Genomic DNA, 15,948 nt, shown 5'->3' with positions numbered 1-15,948 from the left:
AAGAGAAGTGGCGTCGGTTGACGAACCTAGGGAGAGGTTGTATCCGAGCACTTGAGGAAGAACACGGACTAGAGACTAACACTTAGAGAGTGTAGAGTGTAGTTACATTGTGAGATTGTGATCATTGATCGGTGAGCGTTGAAAACCGATATTGTGTGGTGTAAACGTTATTCGGGTAAGCGTAGAAAACTCGGTTGTGATAGTGGGGATCTCCTCGAGGTGAGGAGCGGAGACGTAGGTCGTAGGGACCAAACTCCGTGATCATATTGTTTGTTTGTGATTGCATTGGTGCACTTATCTTGTGTTCATATTTTATATCATATTTGTCTATTGCTCGTTATTTATATCATCCACTATCTTGTTTAATTTGTTTACCCTTATGTATATTACTTATCCTAGCTCACATATCTTGTTGTATTTTATACTTACTAGGATAACTTGTTAATTAGTTTTAAATTGGTATAAAATCGGATTAGATTACCATAAGACCCTAATCACCCCCCCTAGGGTCTAATAGAATTTACTAGTAAATCATATTCAAATTTGGAGATGGCTCCTCCTACTAAGGGTAAGATTCATCACAAATTTGTACTAGTTGAAATACAATATTGATGGCCAAAAGATGCTTGTCATATTATAAATTACTAATCTTATGAATTATTTTGTATTGTTATTATTGTTATTGTTGTTACTACTATTTATTATTATTATTATTATTATTATTATTATTATTATTATTATTATTATTATTATTATTATTATTATTATTATTATTATTTTGATTATTATTATTATTATTATTATTATTATTATTATTATTATTATTATTATTATTATTATTATTATTATTATTATCTTATTTTTCTTGAATTATGTTTGTAGCAATCACCATCATCATCATTCCTATTGTTGATTGAACTTACTACTTGTTAACTATCAAAAGTATGAAATTTTGATGATAGAGGAACATCGTCCATGAGTGAAATAAAATGGCTTATTTTTTTTATTTATTAGCTAAATAGTTTCACGAGATTGGAGATATATTTTCTTCAAACTATAATTCTTCTTTACCTATTCAGTTTAATTTATATGTAATATTATTAAGATAAATTATAATAATTAAAAAATTATCTTTTTTTATGTTTATTTTTACTATAGTGAACTTGATTCCAACGAGAAGAAGTAATTTACAATCATTATGGTTTTATGATGTATCTTCATTTTAAGTTCTTTTGACTTATTTTATTACAACTTAGATTGCCTATAGAATTAGACAAATATAAATTAGAGGCAAAGGTGACTTTGCTCTTGGATGATCATCGTGGGTTTTAGTTCTAGACAGCTTACTAGCATATTTGTATTTGTTGGTAATTGTTTGTTTCCATCTCATATTGCACATACTTATCTCGTATTGCTCTTAGATGGTCATAATTGTTTGTCTTTCCCCTTTAAAAAGGAAAAATTGATAAGGTCTCAAGCATAATATCTACAACATAATGAAGAAAGTTCAGATTCCAGCATTTGGGAAATGAGATTACTGTGGTGAGATGCTAATTACTCAATACTTTTTGAGTCTACAATGCAAGTTAGCATACATAGAAGGTACAATGCTTTATTATTAAGAATCAAAGTAATTTGTCTTCTTTATCTGTTCTAGATTATGATTTTTGTGATGTACATTGTTTTAGTACTGCATTGCCTTCTTGATGATAAGAAAACTTCATGTTTCTTTTCTTTTGTATATCAAGGTGCTAGATTTTGGTGTTATTTTCTTGTGTACTGTTATATCCTGATGTACTTGGAAGATAGATTCCTCATCAACATGGATTTGTTTTGTTGTTAGTGTAGTGATGATGCCATGGGTAGTAGTAATCGTCAACATGAAGACACCGCTAATGATCAAGATGATGACATGGATGAGGCAAAAGGCCTCACGTAATGAGTTTTTAATATTTTATATCGCAAACATACAACTATGCGATTTACACATTTGTATATCAAGTTTGTATGACTTTACGGCTTGGATTTGCTTGTGAGGATATTGGCATGTTTGTGAAGCTATGAGGATCATGTTTTCAGTTATGTGGGGATATTGACATGTTTGTAAAGATATTATGACCATGTTTTTAGTTATGGATTTGTTTATTTGGTGTTGTTGATTAGTTTGTGGATATTTGATCTTGTGTATTGTGTTTTTTGAATGTATGAGAGATGTTATAAAGTATCGGGTAGTTGATATTATGGTTTGATTTGTTTATTATGATGATACTATTGTTGTTGTGGATGAATTTGAGTTATGGTATGATATTATGTAAACATGAAAATGTAATGGTGTTGTTGCAGATGAATTATGATGATATTATTGTTGTTTCAGATCAATTATTTTTTTAAAAAAAAATTCAGTGAAATATGGTAACCTAGATGGAATTTCCATCTAGGATGCATCCTAGACGGCATTTCCATTTAGGATGCATCCTAGATGGACATTTAAATTCTGTCTAGGTTGAGTGTTGTCTAGTTAGACCAACCTAGACGGAATTCCATCTATGTTAAGCCAACCTAGATGGAATTATATTAGACAGACTTTTTTAGATGGATTTCCGTCTAGATTGGTCTACCTAGACGGAATTCTTGGCAACCTAGACGGTTTTTTCTGTTTAGGTTCAGTGTTTTTTTACTAGTGAATGTTTTTTCTATATAATAGAATGAGAAGAGATATACAGTATAGATATATCAAACATATTAAATGTTTTAATTAAAAATATTGTTGATATGAATTAATATTAATAATGTTTGTCTATAATGTTTGAAAAAGAATATATTAAATTCTTAATATATTTTTTAGTTTAGTTATTAAATGAAGGATGATCTTAATACAAAATGTTGAGGAGTTTATTTCTTCGAATTATCATAGCCATAATAACTGATTAAAAAATAGAAGGAAAAAAGAATATTCGTTAGCGGACGGACGAGAGAGTCTCTGGGTGAGAGGAGAGAATATGGGAAAACATGGAAGGGAGGGGAATACTCTGGCAACTCCTTTAACTTTATCTTTTTAAAAGTGCACATAATTATCACTTTATCCTTTTAACCCATAACTAAGAGTAGATTTGTGCTTCATCCGGTCAATAATTTTTACATCTAGGGGGCTGGATGTTTACCTCGGATAGTTGGTAACCGTGCTAGAATTATCTTTTCTTTCCATTAGTTAATTGAAACACAAAACTAAAACTAAAAATATTGAAATTTAACTTTTTTAAGATGATAGAGAATGGAAATTAGAAATATGAAGAGGGGGTAAATACTTCCGGGGATGGAATAAAGTCATCATTGTTGATCCTGCTAGACAAACATCTAGCTAAAGTCGTCGTAAGCAACGTTCACATTCTAAAGCTAGGACCAGTGAAGTTGACATTGGCATTGATCTAAGAGAATTCATAATTCTAAAGAGAGCTTGCCAATGTCTGTATTGTGCGATCCTCAGAGAAGTGGTATCAGTAGTTGAAAAGAGTTGCCAATGTAAAGAATCAATCTTCAACCATCTCGACTATGTTCTTGAGCCTTCAGAGGTTCGGACTGAATGACAACGACAGGCTCGAAGAGGCAAAATACAAGTATTCACTATCAACATGACAAGTGTGACTTTCAGAGATGATGAGGAAAGTACAGATAGCTCGCCTGATCCAATATACTCTCCTGGCATAGTATCCATACTACCAGAAGCCGATGGCATATATCGCAACACCGAGCTAAGAAGGAGAGCGTGATTCCTTTCGACTACTCCTCCATCCCATTGCAGACATTGCAGTCTTCATTCCAAATGAATGAACCCACTTCCAGTGGAGCTAATTTCGCCATGGCATCAAATCCAACTCCTAGTTCAAGTCAAGAAAGACAATGGACGATAGATATGACAAACCGAGAAAACATTCTAACTCAAATGTCGATTCAGATGAATGAATCAAATGATTGAAAGAGATGGTTAAACAACTTTTACTAGCGTCTCATCTTCAAACGAGCTCTTCAAAGGGAAAAAGCCATTTGGCAAAAATCTTCTTGATGAAGATCAAGAACATCAAGATGATGCAAACTCTGAACATACAAGATTAGAAACCACGCTACCTTCAAAGCCAAATAAGGAAGCGAAAGCCTTGGAAGATATACAGAAATAGCTCTATGTTTTTTCTCAATGAACTGAAGTCAAGAAGGTTAGAATCATCCGACCTTATCCCGTCGAGTGGGACATGGTTCCCTACCCGAAAAAGTTCAAGCCACCAACGCTTCACACATTTGATGGAAAAGGTTCCCCGAACAAGCATATCTACTACTTCCATCAGCAAACTAGAAATATAGTGGGTAACGATGTCCTTAAGGCATGTCTTTTTATTAGTACCCTTTAGGGGTAGCCTTTGATTGTTTCTAAAATTTACCCGATGGTTCAATCAGATCCTAGGTAGATTTGGAATTAAAGTTTATCTTGTTGGCCCCTAGAGGGGGGTTGTGAGACCCTATAGGGGGGGTGATTAGGGTCTTATGCTAATCTAATCCGATTATATGCCAATTAAAATTAATTAATAAGTTATCCTAGCAAGTATGAAATATAACAACTATATATAAACTAGGATTAGCAATATGAACAACAAAGAGATATATCCTATATGATAGAAATATATGCAAGGATATATAAACAATAAGATATATCCTAACAAAGAGATATAGACAATGTATGTGCAAGGATATAAAACTAACACAAGGGGTAAATAATATGAACTAGATAGTGGATCATATAAATAATGAGCTAATGACAATGGCGACAAGAAATATAAACACAAGTATAAATAAACGCCAAAGCACACTCAAATACAAGATATGATCACGGAGTTCGGACCTTCCGTCCTACGTCTCCGCTCCCCACTCCCGGGGAGAAATCCACTATCATAACCGGGTTTTCTACGTTCACCCGAATAACGTTTACACCTCACAGTATCGGTTTTCAATGCTCACCGATCAACATCACTCCTCACAATTGGTTTTCTAGTTCACCGAAAACTTCACAACACACTCTCGGTTTTTTAGCTCACCGAAAACCTTACAACACTCGCAATGTAACAAATATAAATTTGTTCTCTACAATAGATGAGAACTCATTTAAGCACAACTTAATGTTACAATCACTCACAACCCTAATATACTATGTATGCAAATATAATAAGCTCAAAGTGGGTGTGTGTAACAATGAGTGAAATCAAAATCAAACTAAACTCAAATATAAAATCTAGCTTAAGAACAATGATAATCAAACAAGTATATAAATGTAAAGCTAGAGTTGAGTTTAGGAAAACTTCTCTAGATCAAGATAGAGAGATGGAGATTTGAGGTCCAAACAATAAGATAATCTCCTCCACTTGTGGAAGCTAAAACTGCTTTAAACCAAACCCTTAAACAAGCTTAAAACAAGCTTAAACTCTTTTTAAAACCCTTGTTTAAAAACTTCTTTGCTTTTCTTGAAAGAGAGCAGCAATAGGGTATTTATACCCACTCAAAAACTCAGCCAAAACCCCTAACAAAAGACAAAAATAGCCCGCCGTTGGGAAAGCAACGGCTCTATTGGCGGTCGACCGGCGGAAATATCGGTCGACCGCTATCCAGGACAAAAACAAGAAAAACAGGTATAGACTTATCCGGTCGACCGGTGCGGTCGACCGAAGGAAGCTCTCGGTCGACCGCGATCGACCGCGGCGATCGACCGACGAACTCTCTGCTGCCCAGTAAACAAATGAACAATTGAGCGGTCGACCGGTGCGGTCGACCGAAAACTGATATAAGAAAATCTGATTTGCTGATTTTAAAACGCTGTTTAAAAATATCAAATAAATTCTAAAAAATGTAAAACTTTGGTGAATGATTGTAGGCATGATAATAAACATGCTATAATAACTGGTTTCCAAAAAGCACTTCCCAAATGAAAAATATCATTATTTTACAAAATAGTCCAAAATATGAAAATATGAGATACTTGAATTTTGATGTTTTGACATAAACCAACTTTTGAAACTTTGTGAAATGTTTTTATAGACTTAGTAAAACATGTATAAACTGTTATTGAAGTCTATAAACTAATAAGACAATATTTTCACAAAATTGCATATTCTATGCAATGTTATCAAAAACGCAATAGAAAATATGAAATATATAATTTCATATATATAACCATAAAAACTCAAAACACATGTATGTATATATATAACTATATATATACATAGAAAACAAAACTTATGTATATATATATATATACACACACGAAGAAACCAATAAATGTGTGTGTATAGATATTGAGATTAACGTATTAAACACACATAATATAAATCCTAAACTAAATTACCCAAGCTTGATCTTGATCTTCATTGTAGCTCAACTTGGTACACGTTGCGGATGAGGCTGAACTTGGATCTTGAACTAGAATTGCATAAGCTTCACCGACATTCCGCCAACCTCCTTTGGATATGATCGTTAAAGCTCTATTCCATCCATCCTCCAACAACGTTGTTTGTCTACAATACATAGGAATGCACAAACACTAGACAAACAACATTAGTAGTAAATTGTTTGTAAATCATCATCAAAACAAGAAGGCCAACAATCTCCTCCTTTTTGATGATGGCAAACAATTTACAAAAAGGATATATGCATGAAGGAAATGAATATATAAATTATAATTCACATGCATATAACCACGAAAAAGTATACTCATAATATTTCTCCCCATTTGACAATATCAAAAAGGGGACAAAAGAATTAAGAGAGCAAAAGCTCCCCCTATCAATAAGCATAGGTGAGTATAAACAAACATAGAATAGGGAGTAGGTCCCCCTATCAAAATGCCATATAAAATATATGCAATAAAGGATCATGGCAAACATATGTGAGCAAGCATAAATGCAAAACACAACTCACATACAAAAAGATAATGAGAACATATATGAATGTCAATATAAAAAATAGTGTCACATTAACATAGAAAAATATAAAAATCATATAAAAGAATAGATTTATGAAATCAAAAGAAGAGGAACATAAGAATCATGCAAAAAGTTTTCAAATGAAAACGAATCAACCAAAAGAAATCATAAATCAAAGTTTAAGTCCAAAAACGTAAAATCAAATCATCATTGATTTAGAAATCAAGAGAGGCAACTATATCTAGCTCTTGAGCTAGTATCAACCCATATAAACATTTTTAGCACTCGGTAAACAATGTTTGAGAATAAACACCCAATAACTCCGGAGGGTTATATAAACATGGTCCTCTCATCAAAACAAAAATAATAATCATGAAAACAAAAGATTTGATACAAGAAAAATTATTTTCATAACCAAAAGATTTTAAAGCATAATTTTCAAAACCAAGAAAAAGAAAGATAAAAACATTAAAATTCTTGGTTTAAAAATTAAATTTGTTTTGGTACCCAAGAACTCTTGGTACCAAAAGATTTAGGGACATGACCCCTATCATTAAAGCTCAAAGCCTTAGGGTTATGAACCCTCTTAGGCACATATGGTGCACTAACATGGTCAAAACAATATTCATTCAAATGACCCTTCCGATTGCAATTTGTGCAATGAAAGAGATCCATTTGTTTTTGTGGACCATTAGCTCGTGCACGGGAATCATTTGCAAATAAAGATTTTCTTTTAAAATTATTTTGCAAATGAGAAACATTCTTAAACAATGGTCTATTTGGAACATATTGCAATTTAGAAGCTTTTTGTATATCAAAGCAAAATTTAGCAAGATGTCCAAACCTATCACAAACATCACATTTAAACTTTTGTGGTCTTTTAAAATCATTTGGCAAAAGTGAAGTTTTTTTCAAATCATAGCAAAATTTTGCCAAATGGCCAAAACGACCACAATGATCATACTTGAACACACTAGCATGCTTATGATGAACTTTATGAGAATGAGCATGTGAATGTGTAAGTGTACAAGATGAAGAAGCTACATGAGATGCACAAGGAGCAATAAAATTCTTAAGATTGTGTGCATCATAACAAAACTTAGCTAAATGACCTTGACGGCCGTAAATAGAACACTTATAAGTTTTGCTATACATGTGTGCATAATGAGTGGATGATTTTGACTTAGCACACATATCCATAAGCTTCTTATGATTATTAATGCATGTTCTCAAAGTTGAATCTAAAGATGAAATACTATTTTTCATAAGATTCAAATCTTTATTTTTGGCATATATGCATTTTTAGAAGTAGAACATAAATAGTTATTTATAAAAGAAGTTGTATCATTCTTTATGTTCTGTACTTCTATCATGGCATCAATCTTAGCATGAGATAGGCTAGCAATAGATGAGATCAAATTTCTATTTTTCAAATTTAATAAGTCATTGCTTTCTTTAAGCATAGTATTTTTATTTTCAATGATATCAAATTTGGACACTAGCTTCTCATGATCGAATTTTAAATTATCATGCTTGCATTGTAAATCAATAAAATCTTTATGCAATTTGTTAAAGGCATGCAACAATTTTTCACTAGCACAAGCAAGTTCATCATTAGGTAAATCATTAATGGTTTCAAACTCGCAAACCTTACTAGGGCTATCGCCTAGTGGTCGTGTGCATGAAGCTCCATATGAACTTGAAGCGTGATCCTCCAAAGCTTGTCGGATCGCCTCTAAGTCTCCTTGATGTGCTTCTATAAATTTTCAAAGTTTGTAAGCACTATCAAAATGAACAAACTTGTTAGACATAGATGAATTAAAAGCATTTAGCAAATATTCTAACAAAATATTGTTTATTGTAAACATACGATGATCATTCTTATTCCACTTAGATTTCTCTAAAGTGGGCACAATATAAGCATCATCTATAATTTTCCATAAATCAAAGTGTTTAGATTGAACAAAAAGTTTAAATCTAACACACCATTGGGCATAGGGGAAATTATCTAATCTAGGAGCAATATTAATGGCATAACCTAAACCATGCATATCCATAATATAAAAGGCAAGCAAGATACAAATAAAACTCAAAATTAGATTAGCACAACAAGCTAACTTGGATCTTTAACTCAAGGCGATTAGACCTTAAATCAAAGAGCACCAAGCTCTGATACCAATTGTTAGACCCTAGAAGGGGGGTGATTAGGGTTTTATGCTAATCTAATCCGATTATATGCCAATTAAAATTAATTAATAAGTTATCCCAGCAAGTATGAAATATAACAACTATATATAAACTAGGATAAGCAATATGAACAACAAAGAGATATATCCTATATGATAGAAATATATGCAAGGATATATAAACAATAAGATATATCCTAACAAAGAGATATAGACAATGTATGTGCAAGGATATAAAACTAACACAAGGGGTAAATAATATGAACTAGATAGTGGATCATATAAATAATGAGCTAATGACAATGGCGACAAGAATTATAAACACAAGTATAAATAAACGCCAAAGCACACTCAAACACAAAATATGATCACGGAGTTCGGACCTTTCGTCCTACGTCTCCGCTCCCCACTCCCGGGGAGAAATCCACTATCACAACCGAGTTTTCTACGTTCACCCGAATAACGTTTACACCTCACAGTATCAGTTTTCAATGCTCACCGATCAACATCACTCCTCACAATTGGTTTTCTAGTTCACCGAAAACTTCACAACACACTCTCGGTTTTTTAGCTCACCGAAAACCTTACAACACTTTTCTAGCTCACCGAAAACCTAACAATCTCACAATGTAACAAATATAATTTGTTCTCTAATATGGATGAGAACACAATTAAAGCACAACTCAAAGTTACAATCTCTCACCACCCAACTATACTATGTATGAAAGATATAATAAGCTCAAAGTGGGTGTGTGTAACAATGAGTGAAATCAAAATCAAACTAAACTCAAATATAAAATCTAGCTTAAGAACAATGATAATCAAACAAGTATATAAATGTAAAGCTAGAGTTGAGTTTAGGAAAACTTCTCTAGATCAAGATAGAGAGATGGAGATATGAGCCCAAAACAAGAAGATAATCTCCTCCACTTGTGAAAACCAAAACAGCTTAAACCAAACCATTAAACAAGCTTAAAACAAGCTTAAACTCTTTTTAAAACCCTTGTTTAAAAACTTCTTTTCTTACCGAAAAGAGATCAGCAATGGGGTATTTATACCCACTTGAAATCTCAGCCAAAACTCCCAAAACAAAAGACCAAAAACCCCAGCCAACGGTAACAAAAATAGCCGTTGGCAAGCAACGGCTCTATTGCGGTCGAGACCGGCGGAAATATGGTCGACCCTATGCAGGACAAAAACAAGAAAAACAGGTATAGACTTATCCGGTCGCCGGAGTGGCGGTCCGACGAGGAAGCTCATCGTGACCGCAGATCACCCGCGGCGATCGATCCGACGAACTCTCTGCTGGCCCAGAAACAAATGAACAATTGAGCGTCGACTGGTGCGGTCGCCGAAAACTGACTATAAAGAAAATCTGATTTGCTAATTTTAAAACGATGATTTAAAAATATCAAATACAATTCTAAAAAATGTAAAACTTTGGGGAATGATTATAGGCATGATAATAAACATGTTACAATGACTGGTTTCTAAAAAGGAACTTTCTCAACTAAAAAAATATCATTTTTTAACAAAATAGTCCAAAACATGAAAATATGAGATACTATGAATTCTGATGTTTGACATAACCCAACTTTGAGAACTTGTGTGAAATGTTTTAATAGACTTAGTAAAACAATAAAACTGATATTGAAGTCTCATAAACTAATAAGATAATATTTTCACAAAATTTGCATATCTATGCAAATGTTATCAAAACGTAATAGAAAATCATGAACAATATAATAATGTTTTATATATATAACGCATAAAAACTTGCAAAAACACATGTAATGTATATATATACTAGTATATAATACATAGAAACAAACTTATTATATATATAATATCATAGTATATATAATTATATATATATATATATATATATATAATAATATATATATATATATATATATATATATACATATATAATATATATATATATATATAAATTATATATCATATAATAATAATTAATATATATATATATATTAATAATATAATATATATATATATATTATATATAATATATATATATAATATAGTATATATATATTATATATATAATATATATATATATATATATATATATATATATACGAAGAAACCAATAAATGTGTGTGTATAGATATTAAGCTTAACGTATTAAACACACATAATATAAATCCTAAACTAAATTACCCAAGCTTGATCTTGATATAAGCAATCTTGATCTTCAATTAAGCTTGACTTGGTACACTTGCGGATGAAGCTTGAACTTGATCTTTAACTTGAATTGTAAGGCTTCACCGATATTCCGCCAACCTCCTTTGGATATGATCGTTGAAGCTCTATTACATCCATCCTCCAACAACGTTGTTTGTCTATAATACATAGGAATGTACAAACACTAGACAAACAACATTAGTAGTAAATTGTTTATAAATCATCATCAAAACAAGAAGGCCAACAGGGGTGATTAGGGTCACAAGGCTATAATTGTGCAATAAAAATTAAGACAAATAAAACACTATATCCAAAAGCAATCAATATAGAGGAGATAGAGTTAGGAATCGTTATCCTGTGATGCGCGATGTGTTAACGAGGTTTGGTCCGCTGACCTACGTCCCCGCTCCCCACTCTCGAGGAGAAATCCACTACACAACCCGGTTTGGAAGCCGGAACTTCTTCTACACAGCGATCCCCTCATGATCTCACACTACACAGTTGATCTCACTAGATCACACTCCCACACAATTGATCTCACTAGATCACACTCCCATACAATTGATCTCTACAAGATCAAGCTCTCAAAATAGTAGAAATTGGTGTAAAAACCCTCTCTTTACAATGTCCCTATGGCAAAGAGAAGATCACACTGAAGCTGGGATGTGAAACACAAAAACTCAGAAAGAAACAGGTTTGAAAATTAAGCTCTGTAAAAACGTTCTCTGAAATATTTTGAAAGAGCTGGGACAATGAGGAAGAAGAAGAGTATAGGTTTAAATAGAAAACCACAGATGTTTGAACCCATACTCAATCCCCCAAAACCTGGAAACAAAACTACGCTGATGTAGGCGTATAAAATTGCTTGTAGGTCCCTTAACACAGCTTGGCACAAATCGACGAACCATCGGGCGACGTATCCAAACACGAACGTCAGTCCACAACGCCGAAGCCAAGTGACACGCAACGAAGCGGAGTAACGAGGCGACGAGGTTAACGAATCGCACGCAAGTAACGGAATACATCCATTCGCGTGTGGAATCAAGCCAAGGGTTCGGCCAAGGCCGAGCCACCCATAGGTGGCTCGGCCCAGAGCCGGCCACCTATAGGTGGCCGGCCCAGTTCTGTGCGCGGGCACAGTGAAGAGAGGCTATAAATAGGAGAGGTGGTTCATTTGTTTAAAGGTTGGATTTTTTGGAGGCGAAGCCCTGCTGGATTGAAGACTCAGATCTAAAAAAGATCCAAGCTTTGGGACTTCGAGGACTTGTTCTTCCATATCTGGTGCTCGGCGATCGTCAACGCCAAATAAGGCAAGAGTTCGAGAGGAACCGGATCTCAAATCGGATCTCAGATCTACGCAGGCATACTCCGGATCAAAGCTTGGTCTTTGATCCCGAGATTTGGGCAATTATTTCCTTGGTGAAATAATCCTCCCCGGCTATTATTTCCTTCGTGAAATAATACCCGTCGTACTGCGTAGATCCGACTGGATCTAGATCTCGCGGTGGTCCACGGATAAACCCCGGCGCAGGCAAACAACCCACGCAAGCGAGTGACCACAAAACAGGAGCTCGCAATTTGTTCGACACAAAAGGAGAAAGTTGTAATCTTTTTTTATTTTTCTTTGATTTTATTGTAACCGGATCTTACAAAAAGAACGATCTTTGTAACTCAAAAAGCTGTTACTTGAGATGACAATGGAATCAACAATGAAGAAAGACACGATTTTCACCGTGAACAATCTGGCGACCACAGTGGGAGCCAACGATCTCGCTGCCGAGATCGTAGCGTCGCAGCCGCGGATTTTAATCCCGGTCGAGGAGGAGGTCGAGTATGAATTCGACCAGGCCAAGTTCGAGGAGTATCTTTCATCCTCGTCCGGATCCACCTCCCCTCGCAAGTCCAAGAAGTTCTCCTCCAGGAGAAAAGTTCGTTGGTTTGAAGAAGTTCAGAACGCCAACGAAACTCTCACCCCAGATGACGCCAAAGTTACGTCGGGTGAAGTTCCGCCGACCTCCAACTAGGTCAACCCTACTCCCGCTGATGCCTCCACTGTTGAAGGTGTGGTCACTCTCTTGAAGAGAGCCCGCCAGAGGCGACGTCAACGCCTTGCGCGGTAACTCGCAAAGGCGATGGAGTCCATCGACGGAATTCGTTATCACGCGGATCTGAAGAGCAGGAGAGGCAAACAACCTCAACCACCGATGAATGGTGACTTCTCCAAGCCGCCAACAAACGAATGGGTCCGGGTCAAACGGAACCGTTCGACACTTGAGGAGCACATTCGCAAGCGCTGCGCACTATCAGCGCAGGCACGGGCTCAAGTCCAAGAAGCCCGTAGAAGACTGCAGAACCAACCCGCCAAGTATGGAAGCCGAAGTCTGAAGCGGCGATTCAGGCTAAGGCAAAATTGTTGCAGCCTTCGAAGCAAGGTCAACCTCCAGCGAATCAACCAAAGTCGCCGATAATTCCAATAGCTTCTCCGGGAGATCATGCAGAATCATCCCGAAGGAAGAAGCCAGTTTTGGAGCGCCTCGGTCCACTTCCTGATGGACGATGCAAGGCTCCTGTTCAAGATCGTTTGGGCCCGATGAAGAAGCCCAGAACGAATCAACACACTGGGGGTCGCCGTCACCTCCAACATGACAAAGAAATCAGGGCAGCTACGCGCACCAATTTGCGCATTGAAGTCCAGGAGCCCGCTGAGAACTCACGCCCAAAAAGGCATGTTTCGGGGTGTGTAACTTTTGAAAGCCCAAAGAAGGCAGTTCACCCTCAGAAGGAAACATTATCATCTGATGATGATAATGTTATACCTGAGAAGTCGTGCCAACACACGATAGGTCAAGCAGACGAATTGTACTATCGTGCTGGGGGTACGAATAAAACCGGAAAAAGGAGTCCCCGAGAACAGGAAACTCAATGTCCCTGTTCCAAACTCATTCGGGCAGTATTATCTGAGTGCAACTGCATTAAGGCGGTCCCCGAAAGAGTTTCGGTCTTCGAAAGGCTCAGTAATGAAACGCCAAAATCAAGGCCTAGGCGTTTCCGATGAAGAAGAAGAGTAGTCGAAGATGGAGAATTTCTGAGGGTCACCACCAATATGACCAGCAAGGGGACATCGGTACGGGATAATCTCGAGTCGATTCTGAAAGCATCCCGGCCTAGAACCCGTCTGCAGTCCGGAACCATCAAGAGAGCAACCTATGGTAGGGTTCAGATAAGACTCCCTTCAGAAGATGAAGAATCTGATGCCGGCTCTGCGGTTGCATCAGATAATACGGTATCAAGCGAGGGATAACCCCGCGAGGCACTTATGATAAGTGCAGAGCAAGTGGCCAAGATGCTTGAAGACGCCTTAGCTAAGCAACAGGAAACCTTTAGGTTCGAAATGCAGATGTCCATGCAAAACATGAGAGAAATGCATGACCAACAAATCCAGGCATTGACGAACCAGCAAGGCGAGCCAAGTCGTCGTAACCCGGTTAATCTGGAAGACGAGGACACTAATGCGAATGAAACACATAATGCCAATAATCCTCCTGTCAATGTAGGGGGTGGTAACGAGAATGCCAACGCAGACTTGGGTGAAAACTTGAAGATCAAGAACCTCGAGAGCAAAATCAATACGTTGATTTCCGCTCAAGAGATAAAGAAAACAGGCATTCCTTGTCCATACCCAAGAGAGTGGGAATCAATCCCATATCCGGCGAAGTTCAATCTAATTAACTTCACGCCGTTTAATGGGATGGGTTCACCCACTCAACATTTGATTTACTTCAAATCACATTTGGGGGTTATTTCTGGTAATGAGCCTCTGATGGTGCGGTCCTTCGTTGACACTCTTCGTGGAGCCGCCTTCGATTGGTATCGCCGCCTCAAGCCAGGAAGCGTGAACAGCTGGGATGATATGGAGACTAAGTTCCTCGCCAACTTCTTTGACGACGACACTGAGATATCCATCGGGTCATTGCTGGACGAGAAGCAAAAAGACGGGGAATTGGTGGACACCTTCGTCAAAAGGTTCCGGAACAAGGCGATGAACTGTCGGGACCTGATTACTGAGGAATTCATCCTCCAGACTTGCCACAACAACCTTGCACTGGACGTGTTGGAAGCAATGGGGACAGCACCGTCCAAGACATGGAAGGATCTGAAGGTCCGAGGAGAGCAAGCTGAGCGATTCCTCAGAAGGAAGAAGGCGGAAAGAGGCCAACATGCGAATAATGCTCCGCAACATAATTTCGTCCCACGGGGGAAAGGTAAGGCACATGCTAATGCAGTTGATGCTAATCAAACTTTCCAATTACAACCTCAGCAACAGCAGTAGCAACAAGCATCACAACAACCTCGGGGACAATGGCAACAACGGCCTCAGAAGCAGAAATCTTCAGAGCCGAGGTTTCCTAAAGTGTACTCCTTTAAGGATGACGAAGTTCCCGGCATCTTTAAGTACCTGTTGGAGAATAACAAAATCCAGCTGCCGGCAATTGTGGATCAAGAAGGGGCTAACAAAGTGATGGATCCGAAGTATTGCGCATACCATAGAGCGGTCCATCACCCTACCAAGTCGTGCTACCACCTCAAGGATAAGATCC

This window comes from Asparagus officinalis, chromosome 3 (genome assembly GCF_001876935.1).
Source record: "Asparagus officinalis chromosome 3, Aspof.V1, whole genome shotgun sequence".
Lineage (NCBI taxonomy): Eukaryota > Viridiplantae > Streptophyta > Magnoliopsida > Asparagales > Asparagaceae > Asparagus > Asparagus officinalis.
This window is presented reverse-complemented; position numbering follows the sequence as displayed.